This window comes from Cupressus sempervirens, chromosome 8, assembly GCF_028749045.1.
Source record: "Cupressus sempervirens isolate cs-2001-9-10 chromosome 8, ASM2874904v1, whole genome shotgun sequence".
Classification (NCBI taxonomy): domain Eukaryota; kingdom Viridiplantae; phylum Streptophyta; class Pinopsida; order Cupressales; family Cupressaceae; genus Cupressus; species Cupressus sempervirens.
The window spans coordinates 5,635,689-5,659,504 of NC_143125.1; the positions used below are offsets into that span (position 1 = coordinate 5,635,689).

Below are 23,816 nucleotides of genomic sequence, written 5' to 3' on the forward strand. Positions count from 1 at the left end.
TTAATTTTTGGTCTTAACCAATGGGTCCTTAAGATAAATTTTCAAAGCTAAGAGGGTGCTACAACAATGAGACCCCTTATCACCTTATTTATTTATTATGGTAGCATAAATTATTAGGAGGAGCCTCCTTTCTATGGCTACCCAAGGTAAGATTGTGGGAGTTAAACTGATAACTTCTCTACCTTTAGAGGTTCTACAAAAATATGTTGACGATACTTTTCTATATGGTTTATCCTCTAGAAGGGAGGCCAAAGCCTAGAATAAAATGTTGAATCAAATTGCAAAAGTATTTGGACATCACATTAATTATCAGAAGAGAAATATATATTTCTTCAATATGGAGATGGGCCTTCAACAACAGATAACGAGGGAATTAAATTGCCATGTTGTGTCCCTCCCTGACACCTACCTTGGCCCACCCCTCAAGGTGAAAGAAGTTAACTCTCAATTTTGGAATATGGTTGTTGAAAGAATGCAAATAAATTTGGTGGCTTGGAAAGGCAAGGTGCTTAGTAATGCTACAAACTTCAACTCATTTTTGCCTCTCTTCAGGGGACCCTGATCTACTTCCTATCCCTATTAAAGATCTCAAGTTGGGTAAGGGGCATTGTGGAGAAAATTTAGTGGAAATTTGTATGTTCAAGTATGGAGGAAAAAGAGACTATGATTTGCAATGCAGATAGCTAGGATAGATGAGATGCTAGGTGGAACAAAAGAGTAGTATTCGAGGGCAGAGATTCTCACTGCCCACCCAATGCACCTACATTCGATCAACTATATTAACCAACTTGAACTCCTTTTGTTTATAATCTCCATGGGTTCGGTCCTACTCATGATAGAGAGCCCATAGAATTGTAGGGGATTCTATATGTAATATGACTAACTTAACTAAATTGTGATGTCCAATGCTAGATCGATGTGAGCAGACTCATGCATTAGTGTGATAGATGCCTGATGCCCTACTATCTATGGGCTCTCTACTATCTATGGAAAGGGTACGCGAAAATCATAAAAATGAAGGGTTGACCCCGAATAACTTACTTAGTTGGGCAAACCCCTACTATTCTAAGGCCCTACCCCTATTATTATAAGGGGTTGGGGGTTGGTGGATGTTTAGATGGATGTCCGATTGACTGCAACTGCTGAAGTGATAATGCAAGACAATTATTCTAGATAGTTCTTCCAATGAGAATGAGTCTTGTGAGATGGGAGAAGATCTATAAACCAAAATCTTAAGGGGGCTTGAATTTGAGGAGAATAGGTGACTGAAATAAGGCTCTTGTGACTAAGATGAGATGGAGATTGGCTCAGGACTCGATGAGATGGTGCAAAATATTGAGAGCCAAATACTTGCGAGGAAGACCTTTCAATCAGGTGTTAAACAATGATGGTCTACTGATTGGATCAAGGATCTGGAGAAACATTGTCAAGAATAAGAAGCATTTAAGGGGAGGAATCATATGGAAAAATGGGGATGAGAACCTCATCTAATTTTGGGAAGATAGGTGGAGGTACTAATTGACACTAATTTAATTCTTTTAAGGATTGTGCTATGACTAACTATGGGATCGAGGTTCTCAATTATGTTGATAATGGAAAATGGAATGTCCCCAATCTAAGAAATATAAACCTTATGGAGAAGTTATTATATGAAGAGATAGGGAGCCTCTTGAAAGAAACTCATAACCCATCCTTCCTGGATAGAGATGAATCGATTTGGGATAGAAATTCATGGGGATACTTCAGTGTGAGGTCAGCTTATCATAGTATTGTTGGACAAGGATGTTCCTCAAAAAGTTGGAGGTATGCGTGGCAATCTCATTACCTACCCAAGATTAATTTTTTCTAGTAGTCTATTATGCATAATAGTATTATCACAATTGATAACCTCCAAAATCGCAACTTCCAAATGGCTAATAGGTGTGTTTTGTATACTTGTGAGGAGGATACTATTTCTCACCTCCTAATCCATTATTCCTATTTGGCTTAGATTTGGGAGAGGAGCTTATTTAATCAGATAGAGATTAGTTGGGTGTTCAACTGTGAGGCAAAACAATTTATTCTAAACTATAATTGTCCTTTTTGTCACACCCTTATTGAAATTCTATGGAAAGAAATCCCTCCTTATATTTGTTGGAACATATGAAAGGGAAAAAAACCACATATTCACAGAGAAATATACCCTCCAGTGGTGGTTTCCTGAATAAATATGGTTCTTATTAGGGAATGCATGCTAAACTGGAAATGGAACCCCCCACTCCCAATCCCCCTATACAACTAGATAAGATATGGCAGAGATTTGGGATATATTTCACCTTGTGGAGAAATTGGACAATACAAAGTCCCTAAAAAGGAAGGATACCAGATGGAAGCCTCTAGTGATAAATTGGTGGAAATTCAATTTTGAAAAATCTAGGAGAAATGGTAATGTAGGTAACTATGGTAAAGTATTTAGCAATGAGGTAGAAGAAATGGGTCTACTATGGGGGTTGGAGATAGCTATTAATCTTGGCATTCAATATTTTGTGTTTGAGGGTGACTGAATGCTAGTCATTGACACCATTAAAGGGGTTTCTAAGATGAGTTGGCATGTTACAATGATTATAAGGGATGCTCAAATATTATTAAATATATTTATTAAGACCATCATACACAATGAGTACCACAAGGGAAACCATGTGGCGGACAACCTGGTGGTGTACAGACATGGTGTTAGCAATCAAAAGATCTAGGAAAGGGAGTATGATCTTCTAAAAACAATTTTAATGCTTGTTCAAAAAGAAAAATCTTTTAATGTAATAATGACCAATTTGAGCAAGCGTTTGGTGGGAGTCAGATTTATGATATTGATTTCTAAGGAAAGGGAATTTTGGACATTGATTTTAAATTAGAAAACCTTTCTAATCAATATCCTAATTATGAGACTTCATACCAGGAGTAGGTCCATAACCCAAGGCAATATATGATGTGATTTGTTTCAACCCCAAAGGATGGGCCTTTCTAACTCTTGGCAACTATTTTTATAGAATAATTATTAAAAGGGGAGGTGGTGTCATGAAGAAAGCATTTATTATCTTAGTTTCATATGCAAACATTTCAAGTATAATCAAACCACAATTGCCACTATTATCAATCAATTTTACAATCTTGAAGGGATAGGTATTTGTCTTGGTTATCTATACATTTTCCTTGGTTTCTTTAGTATCCTTTCCAAGGAGATGATGGAAGCTATGTATGAATTAGTGGTGAATATTAGCAATGACAAAGCTATGGAGAATGATAATGCTCAGATTGAGCCACTTACAATTGAAGAAGTTATTAGAAAGGATAAAGTGACATGGACTTACTTGGGGGAAGGTGATTTAATTTCATTTATGGAATGCATTAAAGGTCACAATGAGAGAGTCTCATGTTAATATATAGACTTAGGGAAGACCTGTTGAGTAACTATGCATGGAGTCTCATTTGAAATTATAGATGAGTTTATCTCTAACACCACTGGTCTAGTTATGGAAGGAAAAAACTAGAGGAAGCAATTGAGAGTAGTAGAAGAGACAAGCCTGAGGAAAGTTTTCCTACCTAATGAGGTTCATGTTTGTTTCCATGGTGGGTTTTCTCATGAGCAACTGCCAAAACCTTGGGACATGGTCTGGTACATGATTATGAGGTATATCACCATGTAAGATAGGTATTGTTATCATTTTCCCATTCTCAACCACGTTAGGAATACATAAGCATTTATTTTCCTTACCCACTTATGCATTCTATGGAGGATTGTGTTTGGAATATGCACAAAAAGAAAGAAGAAGGCTATTTTTCCTATTTAATTTTTACAAAAGGTCTCAACCCTTAGATTCCTAGCCTAGTCCCTTCTCTACTCAAGATTACTAAGGTTTTCTAGACTTTGCCCCCTTCTAAAATAACCTGGGATGATAAGGTGTCCTCTATCAGTATAAGGAAGGTTAAAATGGAAAAAATAGAGGTGTTGGATGTGGAAATTATTGAAGATATGGCTAGGAAGGAAACCCATAGGTCTAGCAAAACACTAAGAGACAAGCAGCACTCAACCCCTCCTGGAAAGGACAAATGACTAGTTTTGAATCTATGAAGAACTTTGGAAAGAAAGGGGGCCCTAGACTAGAAATGATAGCCACTAGGAGAAATATGGTGAATAGGATGATGAGAAGATGGATAGTGAGGGAATGAGGAGATAATTAAAGGTGGTTAGGATAGTCCTATGCCTTCTAGGGTGCTAGATACTTTCAATATTGAGGCCAACACCACTAATTCTAGGAAAGAGGATGATATGGGTGATCAAGGGATAATTACCTCCCCCATTAGGGTTTTAGACCTGGAAGCTCAAAACTATGGGATTGAGAATAAAAAGGTCTAGGATGAAAAGTACATGGGAGGTCACAATTGGAATGAGGATAAGACTGTGAAACATGCCACTTATGGAAACCATCCTCCTATTTATCAAGATTTTTCCAAGTTGGAGGAGTCCATTACCAACCTGATAAAAAAGAATGAGGACTTGGAGGACAAGTTCAATAGGGTGGCCAATTTGTTTGTCCATGTGATGCATTTTACTGTGACTACCCTCCATCTTCTACAAGATGGGCAAGAGGAGAGCAAGGACACTAAGGACATGGAGACCACCCACTTGTTGTATGGCTTCTTGATAGATGATTAGTAGAGGCTTCTACTGGAGAACTCAAACAACCAAAAGAAGGAGGGTTAGCTCCTAGCCCCTTGTCTTTTCTTTTTGTTGCTTCTATTTATATGTTACTGTTTGACCCATTGGGCTTATTATGTTATTAGTTAATGGACTTTGTTTATGCCTAGAATTATTAAGAGGGCAATTTTTTTGTATATTTATGATAATTTGATAGCTAGTAGCTATAGTAAGTTTAAGTATAGTGATGTAGGAACATCTTGGGTGTAAGAGAAATCTTGCATCACCCAAAAATATTTTTATTTTTAGCCTTTTCTATTTTAATAGCGACTAGTAGATAAGGGGGTTACTATTTTAAGTAAGTTTGTCATACAATCTCAGAATGTTATGATTTTCTACATGAACATTCATTTTAGAATTATAAGCCTACCGTAAAAATCTCATTACTCCAGCTTAATTATCAGAAAAGTTACTGTGGATTTTTGGTGGAAAATTTTGGAGAAAAATATTTGAACTCAGTTTTGAAGGCTTTAGAGGCCCCATATGAGGTTCAAAAACTTGAAGGAAGGGCACTTGCATGGTTCCAAACATGTAGATCATAAGCTGACATTTTTGAAAAGTGGTTATAATAGCCAATCAGAGCAACAATTCGAGAGTTATGGCCTTTCAAAGTTGGGCTACCTAAATTTTTTAAAATAACTTGTCAAAGACATTCTTGGCTAACTCTATATGTTTTGTTAGGGTCTATCAGCCCTAGGTATTAAATTTGAGTGTCTAGAACCTTCGTGGGCAAGATAAAATTGCCTATTTAATAAAGGCTCAAACTTTGTCTAGAACCAATCTAGGTGGTAGTTCATTTCTTAGTCTTGTAGATTATTGTAATGAAGGTACCCAAATGTATTAGCATATTGTGTTTGTGAATTCTACAATTTCACATTAGTGGCGATACTAAGAAGCCCATATTTTGTTCTTGCATTTGTTGTTATTTCATTATTTTTGTTATGTGCTTATGATATTAAAGGGAGCACCCTTCATCAAGTGGTATAAGAGCTAGAGTTCTTGAATGTGTGGACAAATCACTGACTATGAGACACAAGAATTGTAATTTGGGCTGAGCATGTAGATAGATCACTGATTGTGAGGTAGTTTGCACTATTGTTTTAGCAGAAGCACAAAAATGCCTCCATGAAGAGAGTGTGGTGGAAGGGTTGTACGTGTTACACCTAAGGGTTTTAGAGCCCTACAAAGACAAATGAAAGGAAAATGAATAAATCTTACCATAAGGGATTAAAAAGAGGATGAGGGTGAAGAAGAAGAAAATGCCAAAGTAGAGGTAGTTCTAAACCCAAAGGAAGAGAGGCTTTTTAAGGCCATCTCCAAGTTTGGAAAAAGACCTAAGTTTGAGGTTTCACATTTTCAAGAAATCTTAACCTAAAGGAGTTGACCAATTGGATCAATGAACTAGAGAAGTATTTTGAGTATGGAGATATTGATGATCCTGACAGGGTTGAGTTTACAAAGGTGAAACTAAAGGGACATGCAAATATCTAGTGGCAGGAGATTCAGTTGGAGCAAAATAGAATGGGAATGGAGAAAATCACCAAATGGGATCGGATGATAGCTAAACTAAAGTGACAATTCATTCCTATGGATTATGAGCTTGATCTGTTGAAGAAAATGCAAGGGTTGAAGCAAGTAGGAAAATTTGTTCAAGATTATACCGAAGAGTTCTACTGAGTTCTCATTAGAACCATCCATGTAGAAGCTTGTAAGAAGAAAGTGGCCCATTATCTTAATGGGTTAAGGCCAAGTATTCGAGATGAGATGAATCTAGTTCAAATGAATAGTATTAAGGAGGCATGCCAGTTTTTGCTAAGAGCTAAGGAGAAACTAAGCAAGAAGTTTGACAACAAGAATAGTGGAAGAGGTCACGGTGGAAGATTTAGTGGATGATCTTATGGTGGCTGAAATGATAATCAAAAGAAAAAGGATGAGGCTAGAAGTAGTAGTTAGAACAAGAGGGGAAATAATTCCAATCACTTTCATGATCAAAATAATAGAGATCAGAGAGGAAGAGGCAGAAGATAAGAATTTGGAAGAGGAGGCTTTTGTGGAAAATGTTTTCATTGTGAAGAAGATGGGCATAGAGAATTTGAACGTTCCAAGCGCCAAGGAAGAATAGATCAAAGAACTGAAGGCCAGGCTAGAGTTGTACATGTTGATGAAGATGCCATATCATCAAATTTTAAAGATGCTAGAAGAGGAGAATTCCTAGTTAATAGAAGAGTCCTGCTAAATGGTGAGAATGAACCTATTCAAAGGAGGCATTTATTTCACACTAGGTGCAAATGTGGATATAAGTGTTGTGATGCTATCATTGATGGTGGAAGTACTAACAAACTAGTGCCAGAAATGATGGTCACAAAGTTGAAGCTAAAGAGATAGATGGATTGCTTGGGTGCAAGATGACCACAAGGTCATGGTCAATGAGAAATGTTTAGTAAAGTTGAAGATTGGAAGCTACTAGGATGAGGTACTTTATGATATCATTCCTATGGACATATTTCATATGTTCTTGGGTAGGCTATGGCAGTTTGTTAGGCATGATATACATGATGGGCGATAAAATACCTACACTCTAACCAAGGATGGAGTGAAACATAAGTTGAAGCTATTGAAGAAGAAAGAAGAAAATGTATATGTGTTGCTAGAATATGTTTCGTTGATGGAAAATAGTTTGTCAAAGGTATGAAGCATGGGTATATGTGTTTTTCTATAACTCCAAAAGATAGTAAAGAAGAAGTAGAGGAGGTACTTGTAGAAGTTGTAGATATGTTGGAAGAATTTTCCAATATTGTGTTAGATAATGTATCTAATGGATTGCCCCCAATAAGGAAGATCAATCACAAGATGGATTTGATTGTAGGAGCCAATTTTACAAATAAGGTAGCACACAAAATGACACTAGTAGAAAGTGAAGAGTTGAACATAAAAGTTCATGAGTTGTTGCAAGAGTTGATTTGAGAGAGTCTGAGTCCATATGTTGTACCAGTCATGTTAGCACCAAAGAAGAATGGAGAATGGAGGATGTGCACAGATTCTCATGCTATCAACAATATCACAATCAAGTGCAAATTTCCATTTCCGAGGATGGATGATATTATGGACTATTTGAGTGGGACTGAGTATTTTACAAAGATAGATCTGAAGAGTAGGTACCATTAGATTTGTATCAAGACAAGGGAATGACTATATGAGTGGTTAGTCATGCCTTTTGGGCTAACCAATGCACCAAGAACTTTCATGAGGCTCATGAATAAGGTACCAAAGGATTTTTTGGGTAAGTTTTTCATTATTTACCTATATGGTATTTTGATCTTTAGTAAGAAATTTGAAGAACATTTGATTCATATTAGAAAGGTGTTTGATAAGTTGAGGGAAGAAAAGTTGCTGATAAACCTAAAGAAGTGCATTTTTGTAAAGGAGTTGGTGTACCTAGGATTTATAGTCTTACTAGAAGGTATGAAAATGGACCCAGAGAAAGTGAAGACTATCCTTGAATGGCCTACTCTAAGGAGTGTGATAGAGGTAAGATCTTTTCATGGACTGGCTAGTTTTTATAAAAAGTTCATAAGATGTTTTAGCAGTATTTGTGGACCCTTGATTGAAACAATGAGAGGGGATAGGAAATAATTTAAGTGGACTGTAGGATAAAATAAGAGTTTTAATTTTTTGAAACAAAAAGTTATTGAGAAACCTATTTTAACATTTCTAGATTTTAACAAGGTTTTTCAAGTAGATTGTGATGCTAGCGGTACTGCAATAGGAGCTATTTTGATCCAAGAAGGTAGACTTGTTGCTTATTTTAGTGAGACATTGAATGATGCAAAAAGAAAATATTATGTTTATGATAAGGCATTTTATGCTATAGTTTAAGCATTGAAGAAGTGGAGACACTATCTTCTTCCTAAGGAGTTTGTTTTGTATATTGATCATCAAGCTTTTCAATATTTAAATAGTCAAAGAAAATTGAACCAAAGAAATTTGAGGTGGGTTGAGTTTTTGCAGAGTTATACATTTATTTTGAAGCACGAGAGTGGGAAGTCTAACAAACTTGTAGATGCTCTTAGTCTAAGACACCTTATGTTGACAGAAATGTAGATAAAGGTGGTTGGGTTCAAGGAACTTGGGTTCAAGCAACTTAGTACTTTGTATCTAGATGATCCTAATTTTGGTAATGTGTGGAAGGCTTGTACAAAACCTATTACACTTGATAGGAAAAAGTGGCTAGAGTTCATGATCCATGATAATATGTTGTTCAAAGGAAGCCAATTGAGTAGTACCAAAAGTTCAATGATAGAGAATCTCATCAAGGAGATGCATGGTGGAGGATTGGCTGGACATTTTGGCAGAGATAAAATTGTAGCTTTGGTTGCTAAGAACTATTACTGACCACAATTACAACAAGATGTGAATAAGTTTGTACATAGTTGTAGAGCATGTTAGATGAAAAAAGGAGTAAAGCAAAATGTAGGGTTGTATCAACCATTATCTAGACCAGAGAAGCTGTGGAAGGATGTCAGCATGGATTTTATTCTTGGATTACCTAGGAATCATCGAGGGAATCATTCAATTTTTGTGATGGTTAATAGGTTTTCAAAGATGACACATTTTATTCCTTGCAAGAAGACTAGTGATGTTGCTCATGTGGCAGAGTTGTTTTTTTAGAGAAGTGGTGAGACTACATGGTCTTCCAAATAGTGTAGTTTTAGATTGAGATACCAAATTTGTTGGGTATTTTTGGCATACATTATGGAAGAAGTTGAAGAAAGACTTGAAGTTTAGTTCATCACATTATCCATAAACTGATGGACAAACATAAGTGGTGAATAGGAGTTTGAGAAATTTACTAAGATGTTCAATTGGAGACAAGCCAAAGGGCTGAGATATGATTTTACCATAGGAAAACTTTGCATATAATAATTCTATCTATAGGAGTACTGGTAAATCAAAATTTTAGATTATATACAAGAGAAGTATTAGAAATGCTTTTGAATTGAAGTAGTTGGATAAAGGAGAGATAAGTAGTGCTGAAGTAGAAGAATTTGCTGAATATTAGAAGAACATCCATGAGGAATTGAGGAAGCACATCATAAAGATGAATACACAGCGCAATGCTAAGGCAGATGTGAAAAGGAGGTATAAGGAATTTTAGATTGGAGATGAACTTATGGTTCATTTGAGAAAGGAGCATTTTCTAGTGGGTACATATAATAAGCTAAAGATGAAGAAGTTTGGACCATACAAGATAGTAAAGAGGCATGACTATGGAAATGTTTATGAAGTGGAGTAGCCTATTGAATTGAATATTTCACCAGTATTTAATATTTCAAATTTGGCAGGGTATTATGAAGGAGGTGATGGAGATGAAGTTGCAGAAGCGCAGTGGAGTATTCTAGCAACTAGTTTAGCTACATAGAAGATTAAGGAGGTATTGGATAGTCGTGTTGGCAAAAGTATAAGGAACAAAACTTATGAGGAATACCTAGTCAAATGGAAAGGGAGGCCAGTAGAGGATTCATCATGTCTAGCAAGGGAGGAGGTTAACCATCTTGGTTTTCCTTTGAACACTTGAGACATGACAGAGTCACTTAATTAGCCTAGGTGTCTAGTGCAGGAGCATTCTAGGTGTAAGAGCAATCTTGCATCACCCAAAAATATTTTTATTTTCAGCCATTTCTATTTTAATAAGGATTAGTAGGCAGGGGGGTTACTATTTCTAGAAACTTTCTATTTTTAGTAAGTTTGTCATATGAGCTCATAATGTTCTGATTTTCTACATGAAGGTTCATTTTAGAATTATAAGCCTACCATGAAAATCTCATTTCTGCAACTTAAGTATCAGAGAAGTTAGTGTGGATTTTTAGTGGAAAATTTTGAAGAAAAATCTTTCAACTCAGTTTTAAAGGCCTTAGAGGCCTCATATGAGGTCCAAAAACTCAGCAGAAGGGCACTTGCACAATACCAAGCATGTAGTTTAAGAAATGACATTTCTAAAAAGTGGTTATAATAGGCAATCAGAGCAACGGTTCGAGAGTTATGGCCTTCTAAAGTTGGGCTACCCAAAATTTCTAAAATAATTTGTCAAAGGTGTTTTTGGCCGACTCTATATATTTTGTTAGGGTCTATCGGCCCTAGGTATTAAGTTAAGTGTCCAAAACCTTCTTGGGTGACATAAAATTGCCTATTTAAAAAATGCCCAAACATTGTCTAGAACAATTCTGGGTGGTAGTTTGTAGCTTAGTTTTGCAAATTACTGTGATGAAGGTGACCATGTGGATTAACATATTGTACTTGTGAATTATGTAATTCCATATTTACGGTGATAATAAGAAGTCCATTTTTTGTTCTTGCATTTGCTATTTTTTCTTTGGTTCTGTTATGTGTTTATGGTATTAAGGGGAGCACCCTTCATCATATAGGAACATGTCAGTGTGGGGGATTTTTTTATTAATAAAGGGGGTTGGTTAATCATATGGCAATGAATTCTGGTTTTTCTTTAACTTTTTATTTTTTATTTTATTTTTCTGACTATGGGTTAGACCCCATTTTGGCTACTTTTCTAATATTTAAAAATGCATTCTAGAGCCTCATATGAGTCTCCTATGGTCATATGAGGAAAATTTAGTGATCAGTTATTTACAATCATGTCATGTATTTTAAGTAATAAAAGATGTTATATTCATAGAGGGAGGAATTAGGTCTATCAAGCAATAGAGAAAGAAATAAAAAAGGAGTTAAGAGGGTTTTAAATAAGTAGGTATAGATACCTCTTCCTTCCATTGCACTAGAGTTTCTTCTTGACAATCGAGACTCCTAATGAAATAGAATGGTAGAGCATTTATGTGAGTTTGTGAAGGGGGATGTAATAGTTTAAAGACAATTAATACAATTTAATAATCCAAAATTTCTATCAAACACTAAAAAACTAAAAATACATATATTTATATCTAACAACATATATTGAACATATATAGAAAAAATGTGTACTAGATCCTCAGATGGTTCTTTTGTACTCTTAGGATGCATCATTGTCGAGGAAGAAATGATGACCTCTTTTTGTATAAAAAAAGATAACATATTTTATAGTCATAAAATATCGATTTATAGATTTCAATCAAACAAGAATACAATTGAAAGTGAATATGAAAATGTTACCTCTTTTCTCTCTAGAACCTCAACAACATTAGGTGTATTCATTAATTCTATGAAATCCAAATATTTCTTTATATGTGTATCATATTAAATTGGAAGTAATTCGATTTAATGCTGGTTTAGCACCTATGTAATGTAATTTAATGATAAATTTGCATTTAATATGCATTTTCATATCTCTTTTTATTTCTCCTAGATGTAATTAGGGTAGGATCTAATGGATCCTTCTGGGTATTCCTATTCTAGGGTGCAAAGATCAAGGTACAACCTATCCACATGCTGACCTCCTTTTTCATTTTATAATCACAAAAATCCCTTTTCTGCACTAAAACTAGAATTTTCTCAAAGTCTGCATGAAATCTCTCAAAATCAATGCATGTTCTAGGACCTTGGGAGACTCTTAGAGCTTTCTAGGCTCTGGATTAGGGATGTTCTATGTCCCTATCCCAGGTCAAGGATGTAGTGCATACCTACCATGGGTCTAGGACATAGTGTTCCCCTACCTTGAGACCTATTTTGGGCCCCTTTCTTGGATCTTGTGCCAAGTTTGATCTGAGACATTATTTCTTTTTCCAAGTTGGCCGAAAGGAGAAAGTTTATTTTATATCCTTCATAAGAAAACTCAATTGATTCATTTGGCATAGAGAAACAAGATGTATACTTCATATGTACAAGTTATTGTGGACATACTTATCTAACATAGTACAATTTCAAGGTAGAAGGAAAGAATCTTGGAATCATCCTTTGAAGCAGGATAGTTCTTTACTTTACCATCTACCCCACTTCAACATTAAATTCATCATTCAAGCATTCAAGATTCAATCATAGAGTAAAAAACATAGATTATCAATATGACTAAGATTACTTTAGCCTTGGGAGCTTGGTATGCTTTATCAGTTCTCATCAAATCTATACATTGTTATTTCATCTCAATTTCAATCTCAATTACAATATTAATCCTAGGGTTTTGATCTAGGGATTTAGATCTTATCATTTCAAACTTTGAAAGCTCATACATGAGCACCACACACATCTACTTTGATTTAACAACTATCTATGGAGGTGTAAACCTCCAAAGTGGGGGGTTTACTAAGGTAAACCCTTATATAGCCACCCAAAACACCAATTTTTGGACATTAGTAAATCTTGAAAGAGTGAACAATACACATATTTAGATTCCCTTTTCATAGAACTTCAGAGATCTAAAATCTATTTCATGATCAAGCATAGAAGGCGAGGGATGTATTTCATCCCCGTCCTTGTAGATTGATCCTATCCTAGATTAGCACTGTCCATGGAGGTCAAATCTATCTTGGAGTTATTTACAATTTTTGGGTTTTGTAGGTCTTGTAGTTTCTAATCCATAACTAGGTCTATTCATTGTCTAGAGGAGTACATAGGGAAGAAAATAAAAACAAAACACCTTTCAAAGAACAAATACTTTATTTTCTTTAGTCAATTTTATAATATATAAATATCATATTCATTTACATAGATTAGAAATTTAGATTTGATTTACTTTCATCTAACTCCATATCTATAGGATATTGGCTTTGATTAGTGCTCCTCTACAACTAGGATTTCATTAACCTACCAAGATCTCATGAACTTGGGATTAGTTTAGAAAGAAGCTTTCTCCTTGACCCCTTCCTTCTTGAGGTGTAGGGCCATGTGATGCATTGGCACATATTCCCTTATTTCACATTCCCCCTATATAATATATAAAAAATAGATCAGGGTCATTCATCAAAATCTATATGTAGTAATAAATTACCTTTTTTTTTGTTTAGTTATCCTCAAGATATCTTTTTCTATCTCAATGTGCTAGAAGATTCCTTTCACACATGAGATATCCTCCAGCCAGGTGGGGTAATATAGTTAAAAACAAAAAAAATAGAAATAAATATGTAATATTGAAATCTAACTTATTCGCACGGGTTCAATTAAAATTATAAATAAGAGATATACAAAATGTAACACAACAAATCTGTCTAGGCCAAAGTTAATTTCCAAAATTGTGGCATCATCAACTTGGGAGATATGAGCTATTGAGAAGCCCTATAAACCATCAAATAAATATAGATAGCAACAAATAATATATTGAAACTAACATATTATTATATTTTTAACAGTACTTAAACATCTTTACCTTGGTTATCGAAGCTACTAGTGCATGTGGAGTCAAATGAACACTACATGGTTTACTAACATCACCTGCTACACCGTATAATATTTATTATTCATTTATCACTTTTAATTTATATAAGTAAAAATTTATTCTTTATTTAATTTTATATGATTTAGGTTAGAAGACTTAAACAACACACATTAAGGCTTGATTTCTAGATTAAAAGTGTTAAATAGTCAAAGTTGACTTATTTTGCCAAGCTTAAAATTTTCTTTAGTCTCTGATGTTTAAAAGTGGATGATTTAGTAAATTAATTAATATTATATGTAAATAAATACAACTACATATTCTTTTAGAAATCACGATGGTTATGAGGTAATTACTGAGGGCCACATCCTCTATAGTAAAATAATGAAATCTACTCCTCAACATTTATAGAAATGGGATACCAAACCATCCTTGTTCACATTAATATTTACCCCGCAACATATAATAGTATATGACACTCATATGCCCAATAGGATGGAATTAGATGGTGTATTTCATCATGATGGAGGTGGAACAAGTGTAGACCCATTCTATAGCATGACTAACAATTTTCCATGTAGAATAATAACTCTAGTCAATTTGATGTAGATATATGAAGACTTTATAACTCTATAGACTCCTACAAATATATTAGGACCATGATATGAACCATGGGTTTAGTATAAGCCTCCTATGATGTGCACCTATCATCGATTAGCCCTCTCATCTATTCTGTGCAGACCCTCTCCCTCTACCTTGGAACTATCATATGTTAAAATAATATAGCTTCCCACCAAGGATAAAGTCACAATATAGATTTCTTAATAAATATAAAGGCACCTCCTAATTGTTACAAGGTGGTTTGTCAAACCTATATACCGCCTATCCAAAGATAATTCTTCATCCTAACATACACACACACATACACCAATTCAGAGCAAAACTATTTGTCTTAGTAAGTAAGGAGCCACCAGTTACAGAATATGTGAAAAGAACACATAGGCCATCTTTCATTAATTCCTTTATTTCCACCTTATCATATAAAAACCCATTAGTATAAAATGCACAACATCCACCCATGTATCAACTCTGTTTTGAAACTTGAATAGATGTCTCAAATGTTCACAATATTGATTCTATGGTTCCTACAAGCATTGAGTGGTTATCATGAGAAAAATACCTCTAAATATTGAGTAAAATATTAATCTAAGTCATGTCAAGTTTTATGTGTTTGATAAGATCCTCATATGTGGTCTATTGAGGCATGTCTATTGGAGTGGGAGTATGATTTTTTTTGGTTGTGGGGAAGACTTTTGAGGGTTTTGTTTTTCTTCATGTGCAAATGTGCTATGACTTAATTTTTTTTTGATAGTGCAAATGTGTTATAAATAATTTTTGGTTCTTTGTAAAATGTTCACCTTAAGAAATAGTTATGAAGGAATTTTAGTGATTGTTTTATTATTAATTTTAGGCTAAGTTTTCCTAATCCTACACATGTCAAAATTGGAATAACATACATACATTTTATAAAAAAATGTGTTTTTATGATCATGTGGCCATTTTTCCAACTAGCAACTTGGTGCACTTATCCACCTACCAACTTGGTGGATTATAAATACCGTTATGTATAGGCCGCTAATAATGAGTTCTTCCACCAATGAAAGAATCCACTTCCACCATATATCACCTTTTTACCTTGTTTGTACTTAGCACCTATCCTCTTCCTAACCTAGATAGCATGTCATTGATTGCCCTTGTATTGTAGATGATTTCTAGAATTTCATTTGATATGATGACTATTTCTAGTTTCTATTCCTTGCATGATAAAGTAACTACCTTTTTACCCATTCTCATATCACATCTATGGAAACTCTTAATAAATATACACCTTCACAAACTAGGTGAAGATTTAGTAACCCTAGAAATGCTTGAAGTATTGATCATTGGTATGATATAATGATTTCTTATCACTAATTGAATGATCCTAAAGGTTGAAGATTGGATTATTTTATCCCTTTATTTCATAGATTTTAACTAACAAAGGCATCACCAAATAAAATTAGGGAGGGTAGATGATCAAAACACTGTCCAGGAAGATGCAGAAGATGTTGGCACAAGCAAAAATGAGAAAATATCGAAATCCAATTTTTTAGTATTTTCTATGTTCTAGTCTTTTGCATTTTTGAAGGCCTCTAGGGCATTTTTGGGCTTCGACTGGGTCATAGCACTACACTTAAGTCTTTGGATACAAAATGTAGAACTTTAGAAGATCTTTCTACAATTTTTGACGGTTTGTGATTTTGAGCTAGGAGTAGAAAGTTATGACTTCTACAAGTAGACGCATTTTTTTAATATAGATTTTTGTAGTTTTTTTTTATAGTTGTTCAGATTTAGTTTGTAATTAATTATCTGTGGACTCTTCATTTTCATTTCCAAGGGATAGTGATGACCCTTTGGATCCATCATACTTGTATAAACTCTATTTTTGAATGGAATGTATCACTTTTGGCTTACAAATCATCTATTGTGGCATTTTAATAGTTTTTCAATTAACTCACAATACCGCAGGTTCTACACCAAGTATTGTAATCTGAATTCTTAATTCAGATCAGTGGTATCAGAGCTTGTTCACTCCTATATGTCCCATTATACGTGGTCAACTTATCAAAGGTTGGGATTAGGCACAAGAGATCTCTTAGATTATCTTCCTTTGAGATGCACATGATCATAGATGGCAAAACAACAAATTGAGGGGATAAACAAATCCCTTAAAACACTGGTGGAAGAGGCATTAAATAAGCACCACGAAGAAATGATGAAGCAATTTTCAGAGATGTTTGGAAAATGAGAGGCACAAGCTAGTCCAAGCAATCCAAAACTTGGTGGGCAAACCCCATTCAAGGTGCAGGTAAATTTTGATATTCCAACTTTTCAAGGAAAAATTGATGCAGATGTTGTAGATGACTGGTTGTCCAAATTGGAGAGGTACTTTTGTGTTAATAATTTCTCAGATATTGAAAAGATAACCTTTGCCCTCCTTAAAGCTAAGAATCATGTGAAGTTGGCATGGGAGACTCACTTAACAACTAAAGAAAACCAAGAGGCTCAGGATGAACATGAATTTTCTGTGATGTTTGATGGAAAACCCACACGGGAATTTTTTTTAGAGCATATAAAAGAAGAATATTACCTTGAGGATACCTATGAACAGAAATATATGCAATGGCAATTACTCTGACAAAAGAAAGACCAATCAATTTAGGAGTACACCAACATATTTCATGCTCTCTCTGTAAAGCTTGACATGAAAGACTCAGAAAAACATTGAGTTCTGAAGTATAAGAGTGGTCTTCATAGATATATTTAGACTAAAATGGATTTCTTGAATATAAAAACATTGTCTAGTGCTTTCAAATATGCATCAAAAATTAAGGAGAAATTCAAACAAAAAGGGAGGAGGGAAAATCCAATGAACAACAAATGGAAAGGTGAAGGTAATAAGCCAATGGGAAAGAAAACAACCATGGAGCCATCTCCAAATTCACTAGCAAAGAAGACATGGGGCATAAAGAAAATAGGGCAAGACTCAGGTATGTGGAGTGAAGTCCATAAAAATCCCTCATAACACTAAAGATTGTAGGACTATAAAGAATTTAATGATGGAAACCCATGAAGAAGCTATTACACCCAAGGTGATAGATTTTGGAAAACAAAAGGAGAAGGAAAAAATCATTGAGGCTGACCCATATGCCATAGTGGCCACTGCAAAGGTGTTTGCTTGTGATGATGAAGAGAGATTGTTCCATTCACAAATGTGGGTAGGAGGAAAAGTTTTACATTTTATTGTTGATAGTGGTAGTCAAAAGAATTTGATATCTGCTATGACTGTAAAAAGATTGAATCTAAAGACAACATCACACCCACAACCATATTCTATGGGATGGGTGAGCCAAGGGAGAGATATTCAAGTAAATAAGCAATGCCATCTATGATATTCCATTAAACCATTCAAAGATGAGGTGATCTGTGATGTAGCTCCTCTTGATGTGTGCGATATTTTTCTAGGGAAGCCATACATGTATGAACATCATGGGGTGTATGATTCTAGACCACAAAGTGTAACAATCAAATTAGGTGGACAAAAGTACAAGATTCTAGAGGTAAGTCCTACACACTCTGCATCTTTGATTAGTGTGAAACAATGTAGAAGATTAATAGCCCAAATGAGTACATTTGTGTTATTGATGATTCATCTTGAGAAACAAAAGAAAATTATGCATAATTCTAATTCCATGGTGTCCATCACAACAAAAAGAAAGAAAGATCAATGGATCAGATTTTAACAAAATGTCAGAATGTGTTTGAGTTACCAACAGGGGTACCCTCACATTGCCAAGTTAAACACTCTATTGATTTGATACCAGGAACCACATTGCCTAATGAGCCAGTGTATAGGAGGTTAGTTCTAGAAAATGATGAGATAAAAAGGAAGATACAAAAATTGATTCATAAAAGACATATCTACCCAAGTGCATCTCCTTGTGGTAGCCCAATTGTTCTTGCAAAGAAAAAGGATGGTACATGAAGGCTTTATATTGATTATAGATCACTAAATAAAATAATTATAAAAAATAGATATCCAATTCCTCGGGTAGATGATCTCTTAGACCAATTTAGAGGGGCAAATTCTTCACTAAAATTGACTTGAAATTTGGATACCATCAAGTACCAATTGATCTAATAGATGTATGGAAGACTACTTTTAAATCCAAAGAGGGATTATTTGAATGGTTGGTGATGCCTTTTGGCCTCACAAATTCCCTAGCCACATTTGTGAGGATGATGAATGATGTGCTTAGGCCATTTTTAGACTCTTTTGTAGTTGTGTATCTAGATGATATTCTAATTTTTAGTAAAACATGGGAAGAAAATCTGCAACATGTGGAACAAACATTGTCTACATTGCAAGACCATGGACTCTATGCAAATAAGGAAAAATGTTATTTTGGTATGAAAAGTATTAAGTACTTGGGATATGTTATTGATAGTGAAGCTGTTCATGTTGATCCTAAAAAGATCCAAGTAATTAAAGACTGGCCTGCTCCAAGGAATCTCACAGAGTTACATAGCTTCTTGGGGTTAGCTAACTTTTATCGCAGATTTGTGTTTGGATTTTCACATTTGTCTTGGCCATTGAATTAGTCATTATGAGGAGGTATGAAAGTGAAATTCAAGTGGACAAGTGCTCAATAACAAGCATTTGAGGAGTTAAAACAAAGATTATGTTCTGAACCTATTTTATCTCTTCTTGATATACAACAATCTTTTGAAATTCAAATTGATCAATCAGAATATGCCTTGGGAGCAATCCTCATGCAACATGGACATCCAATTGCCTACCATAGTGAGACTTTTTTTGATACATTGCATAGATATCCCACTTATGATAAATAATTATATGCTATTATTCAAGCTTGCAAGCACTGGAAACATTATATATTGGGAAAGGAGACTATCATTCACACAGATCACAAACCCCTTCAATTTTTGCAAACACAAGGCAAATTACAAAATGACAGGCACCAAAGATGGTCAACTTATCTTCAACAATTTCATCTCAACATTTGTCATAAGAAAGGAAGCACCAATAAGGTAGTAGATTGTCTGAGTAGGCCACCAATTACAAGAATAAGTATGGTATTAGAATCATGTGGTCACCAAACAAAAAATTGGGCTCACTTGTATGGATAGGATAATGAATTTTTTGATGTTTATACTCAGCTTGTGGAAGGTAAACATGTGAATGATTATTACCTACAAGATGGAATGCTTTGCCACTTTGGCCAGATTTGTGTTCTCGAGGAAGAACGTAAGAAGTTAATATGGGAAGCTTAATATAGTAAGGTTGCTGGTCATTTTGGAATAGGTAAGACTATTGCTATACTGCAAAAATATTTTTACTAGCCAAGAATGAAAAATGATGTGATAGAATACATTCAAGCATGTACAATGTGTGTTGTTGGAAAGCCTACAAATCATAGATTTTCAAAAATGGCAATCTTGGTGGTTTGTAGAAAGGCAATATTTGCAGAAGAAACTACAAAACTCTTTTTCAAGCACATTTGGGTTCATTTTGGGCTACCAAAAACCATTATTTCAGATAGGGATACTCAATTTCTCAACAAATTTTGGTCTTCATTATGGGCAATGATGAACACAAAACTAACAAAGTATACTGCATTTCATCCTCAAATAGATGGTCAAATAGAGGTTGTTAATCGAATGATTATTCAAATCCTACATATGTATCACTCCAAACATCCTCACACATGGGATGAAAGTCTTCCATATGTGCAACATAGCTACAACAGGGCAATTCATAGGTCAACTGGCCATAACCCATTTGAAGTTTGTCTTGGATATCAACCCTTAGCACCAATAGATGTTTCTATCCCAGTTATGCAATTTAAATTGGTACCATGCTTTGATAAGGAGAAGGAAAAAGCTATGAAGTTCATTGATAAAATTCATCATTTGCAGCAACAGGTTCATGAAATTTTGGAGCAGACCACTGAGAAGTATAAACAGAGGCATGATCAACATCAAACTCCTCATAATTTTCAGGTTGGGGGATAAGGTATGGCTGCATTTACAAAAGGAACATTTACAAGGCCCTCATAGAAAGCTTCACCCTCTTCGTTATGGTCCCTATAAGATCATCAAGAAAGTTGGTGAAAATGCATTTGAACTCAACTTGCCTCCATTTTTGGGTGTTCATCCAATTTTCAATGTAGAACTATTGAAGCCATATTTCCCTCCTTTACTAGACATTGTAGATGTTGCTAAAGAAATTAGTCATATAGAGTTGAATCTAGAAGTTGTTAATCCACTTCAAAGTGACCAAATTGTGGAGGTTTTCATGAAGAATTTGAGGAACCAAAAAATCTATTTATATCGTGTGGTGAAAGCAGGACAATTTATTCAACAGGGAAAGTGGCTTACACGTGAACAAATCTAGCTTCATTTTCCACATTTGATGCAAAGTCTGGATGAAATGGGGCCCATTTCCTCTCAAGGGGGAAGGAATGATCAAAACACAGTCTAGGAAGATGTAGAAGATGTTGGCACAAGCAAAAATGAGAAAATATTGAAATCTATTTTTTCAGTATTTTCTATGTTCTAATATTTTGCATTTTTTAAGGACTCTGAGGCATTTTTGGGCTTTGGCTGGGCCAAAAAGTCATAGCATTATGCTTAATACTTTAGATACAAATTGTATAACTTTAGAAGATCTTTCTAGAAATTCTGACGGTTTGTGATTTCGAGCTAGGAGTAGAAAGTTATGACTTCTACAAGTAGACGTATTTTTTAAATATAGATTTTTGTAGTTTTTTATAGTTGTTCAGATTTATTTTGTAATTAATTATCTGTGGACTCTTCATTTTCATTTCCAAGGGATAGTGATGACCCTTGGGATCCATCATACTTGTATAAACTCTATTTTTGAATGGAATGGATCACTTTTGGCTTGCAAATCATCTATTGTGGCATTTTAATTGTTTTTCAATTAACTCACAATACCATAGGTTCTACACCAGGTATTGTAATCTGAATTCTTAATTCAGATCAGTAGAGGGTAATAGTAGTTAATTATTAGATGAACATAGTAGTGTGTACTACATTGACTACTTTGGTCTAAAGATCGATTTTGGTGATTTATCTTATGCTTTCCCATAAAGTTGAGTAAGAATACATCCCTAGTTGGTTCATTTATGCTTCGTTTACTTAATGGTTCATTTTTAAGGATACTTAAATATGTTGAATGAATTGGTCTCATTAAGGATCATTGGACTTACCTTATAAATCTATCTTATTACTAAGTATATTATTTAGGATTAGTGTTAATCCTAAAGCATTAATAATTATATCTTATTCAAAGTAATGCATCTCACTTTTATAATAATTAAAATTTCTACTGTAATATATTTATATCATTTAGCTTTGAAATTCACTGGCATTGTCAAATTAATAAGTTAAATTATTTAGGTGGCTCCAAAGTCAAGTATCAAATTCAATGTTTGTGCCTCCTTTTTATAGGTTAGGAGTTTGTAGAGAGAAGCTCAAGGTGCATATGAAAGAAAGTTAAAATTATATAAGGAAATATCTTTGCAACCTAGGAATGGAAGAACCCACGTTATCATTCAAATATAAAATTAAACTAATATTCAAGGTTAGGGGAAGGGTAAATATAATAGGTTTAAAGTTCTAGAACTAGAGAAGGGAAATGCATCCAAATGATCTAGGATCTTTCTTTTAGAATAAAGTTTATTTTAGTATAAATCCTCTACACCCACATGTTTATAAAATGAGATTACATTGTAATAATTTAATGGTATACAAATGAATGGGTTGTTGGAGGCAATTTTTTGTTTACTAGGCTATTTGTGTAGTTGAACATATTTTATTATTTTAAAAGATTTTTTTAAAGTGAAATTCATTCAAGATTTATTTGAGATAAACAAATGTGTGGAATTTTTATACCCTAAAAAATGGTTTATGCCTTCAAATTCATCATTAATTTACACCTACATTTTCTCTTTTTTGCCTCATATTATTGATAATTTGGCAACTTGGTCATCATATAAACCTTATTCAATGCACTTAAAAATGTTTTAAATCACACCAAATTTATTCTAGTCATTTCAAAACCCATTCAAATACACCATGTTGAATAATTTTAAATCAACCCTACTCCAATTCAAACCAAATCTAAACACCTTCAAACAAACCATCAACATTTTCAAGTCCCTCTATACACAACTAGATTTACCATGTCCTTGTTAAATATATCATCATCATCATCTCAAATCTTCACACAAAACTTACAATTCAATTCTAGGCATTGTCGAGTCTCTCAGTGCCTAATCGATCCAAATCAAATCAACTCAATTCATCATCAATCATCTTCAAACTTATAATCAATTTTTTTGAGTCCCTCAGTACATGATAAAGTAAATTTAACCTTATCCAAATTTATTTAATAGTATTTCTAGGGTCGATCAATGTTATTTAAAACCAACTTGATTAAACGTTGAAAAAGTTTGTTTTAAGCTCACACATAATAAATCAATTCAAAATCCCCATCTAATCAATCAATTGCATTTCAAATACATTTCAATATTATTAGGATATATATGAATTTGCATCAATTTTATCAAGTCAAGTGAATTTTGCATTAAACTCATCAATTTGGCCAATCATCCACTAATATGTCCCTTGGGATTAAATAACCAATAATTTAGTCCTATGGCTTAATCATGTAATCATACTAATCTCCCTTTTATGTTTAAAAATCCTCCAATTAATTATTTTTGTATAAATTAATTATCATCATTTTCTTGAATTATGGGATTTTCTAGTTTGTAAATTCCTAATTTACATTTTTACAAAGGATTAAATGAAATAATCTCTTCCATCTTTTATCTTCTATTTCCCCTTGATTATGCCTCCAAATTCCTACTAATTAGACTTTTTATTTCCTATTCCACACTTCCCTTGATCGTGCATTAATTTATGCATTCCAAATTGTGCATTAAATTTGGCATAATTATAAAAATCTTCCAAGTTGCATTCAAGTTTCTGAACATGCATTTTAGTCTTGAATTCTTATAAAAATGTTGATTCACCATCATCTCTTGAATCTTCTCATGATCACTTAATCATATTGCTTTTATATTATAGGTATATTTCATCAATATGTGAGCTACATCC

The 23,816-nt window shown here is 34.1% G+C and overlaps 1 pseudogene; it reads left to right on the forward strand.

Moving 5' to 3' along the window:
* The first annotated feature begins 3,221 nt into the window (after positions 1 to 3,221).
* The window catches only part of LOC149541283 (DEAD-box ATP-dependent RNA helicase 15-like), an 82,781-nt pseudogene continuing 62,186 nt past the window's right edge, over positions 3,222 to 23,816 (forward strand).